Source organism: Saccopteryx leptura, chromosome X, assembly GCF_036850995.1.
Source record: "Saccopteryx leptura isolate mSacLep1 chromosome X, mSacLep1_pri_phased_curated, whole genome shotgun sequence".
Lineage (NCBI taxonomy): Eukaryota > Metazoa > Chordata > Mammalia > Chiroptera > Emballonuridae > Saccopteryx > Saccopteryx leptura.
Genome location: NC_089516.1, coordinates 3,164,706 through 3,167,205, shown reverse-complemented (window position 1 = coordinate 3,167,205; position 2,500 = coordinate 3,164,706).

Here is a 2,500-nt window from a genome sequence, read left to right as displayed (position 1 = left end):
GAGAAGTGCCCATTTGCTTCTCCACCCCCACCTTCCTCTCTGTCTCTCTCTTCCCCTCCCGCAGCCAAGGCTCCATTGGAGCAAAGATGGCCCAGGCGCTGGGGATGGCTCCTTGGCCTCTGCCCCAGGCGCTAGAGTGGCTCTGGTCATGGCAGAGCGATGCCCCGGAGGGGCAGAGCATCGCCCCCTGGTGGGCAGAGCGTCGCCCCTAGTGGGTGTGCCGGGTGGATCCTGGTTGGGCGCATGTGGGAGTCTGTCTGACTGTCTCTCCCCGTTTCCAGCTTCAGAAAAATACAAAAAAAAAAAAAAAGAGTGAGTCTTAGACAGATGGAACAGAGGGAGTCTGGTCACTTTTTAAAAAAAAAATAAAACATCGTTCAGACTTAAATATAAATAAAACAGAAATAATGTAAGTTATTTATTCTTTCTCTGCGGACCGGTACCAAATGGCCCACGGCCCGGGGGTTGGGAACCACAGCCTTAGAAAACACAGGGTCTGGCGTGTAGCATCTTGTGTTACAGGCATCATATGCACTGCCCTCCCTGATTCCCCAAAAATAAGACCACCCCCCCGAAAATAAGACCTAGTGCAATTTTTTTTCAAGCTTAGAAATATAATGCCGCCCCTGAAAATAAGACCTTTAGGAGCAAAAATGAATATAGGGCATTGTCTTATTTGGGGGGAAACAGGGTAGATGGTTGTACGTGGAAACAGAGTCACGAGGAATTCTTGATGGAATGCAGAGTTTGGCTGGTGACGCTGCTGTTTGTGAGGACATGACTACAGTCCATTCATAAATGTAGATTTTCTGTTCGACAATAAATGTGAATTCTTGTTCGGGGAAAAAGAAGACATCCCCTGAAAATAAGACCTAGCGCGTCTTTAGAAGCAAAGATTAATATGAGACGTTGTCTGGTTTGGGGGGAAACACGGCATTTTCAGGGTCACTGCCGATCACAGATTTTGTAATGAAACGGCAACACAGCTTGGCCTGTGAATAAGTCTTTTTGCATGCGCCACGCTCTCAAAACATCCTGAGCCCGCATATCAGTCGTCTGTGCCTGCGTTCAGGCAAGTGCAGACGAGCAAAGTCAAAAAATGCAAATCTCACCCATTGCTTCACTCCAGACTACCCTATTTATTCAGCACCTGTGGTGGAGTGATTACTACACAGAGAGGCTACGTGTTGACAATTCGCCAGAAGGACCGGGTTCCTCTCTGCCTCTGCCGCAGGTTTTGATGCGATTAAAGTGACCGGGTCCTTTTTTTCCCCTTGGCAGGCAGGTCTCGAATCTCCCCTGACCCCATTTCTGAGAAATCCGAGAACTGGGGGGAGAAGAACATTGTCCATCAAGCGCGCATTGAAGGACAACCTTATAAGAAGTTAAAAAAAAAAACCCAGCCAGGCTCATTGGTATGAAGAAGAGCTAAATCATTTCCTTAAAATTGGGTGACCAAGTTCAACGATTTGACACATATTTATTTCAATTCATTTCTTTTTTCTTTTCTTTTTCTTTTTTTTTGTATTTTTCCGAAGCTGGAAACAGGGAGAGATAGTCAGACAGACTCCCGCATGCGCCCGACCGGGATCCACCCGGCACGCCCACCAGGGGGCGATACTCTGCCCCTCCGGGGCGTCGCTCTGCCATGACCAGAGCCACTCTAGCGCCTGGGGCAGAGGCCAAGGAGCCATCCCCAGCGCCCGGGCCATCTTTGCTCCAATGGAGCCTTGGCTGCGGGAGGGGAAGAGAGAGACAGAGAGGAAGGGGGGGTGGAGAAACAAATGGGCGCTTCTCCTATGTGCCCCGGCCGGGAATCGAACCCGGGTCCCCTGCACGCCAGGCCGACGCTCTACCACTGAGCCAACCGGCCAGGGCCAGTCAGCCTTCTCAACCGCCAGTTCTACTGGGGAGAGGTCACGGTGCGACAATCCTTAAATTATCATAAATATCCATTAAAGGTTCTTATTAATCTTGACATGCATATGATGGAGGGTTTTTTTTTTTTTTTTTTTGCTGTTGTTGTTAGGAAAATTAATAATGCATAAGAATTGCAGAAGGCCAACTGCCTCTGTCTCCCGTCCACATTGAGGGCCTCCTCTGGATGCAGAGCACACAGAATCGAGGCAAGACGGAGCCTCGATTGGGAATGAACATTCAACGCAGGTTCTCAGCGGCGCCACACAAGCATGCACGGCACACTGACCGGGGTACTGGAGGACTCCCAGGAACGGGGCAAGTGGAGGAACGACGACGGTCGTGGTGGCAGGTGGTCTGGCTTCTCTGTGGGGTTCTAGACCCGCACACTGTGGGGAGTCGGCCACAGGACACCCAGATGTGCACACCCAGGAGCGCTGTTCGAGAAGTGACCCCCCCACAGACACACAGAACGTTAGCCCAGCAAGGACCTGGGTCAGGGTGTCAGGATGTGTGGGGACGAGAGGGACAGGCCACTGGGTCTCTCCTGAGTGGGAAACGGAGCTCCTCTGAGAAAGTATCT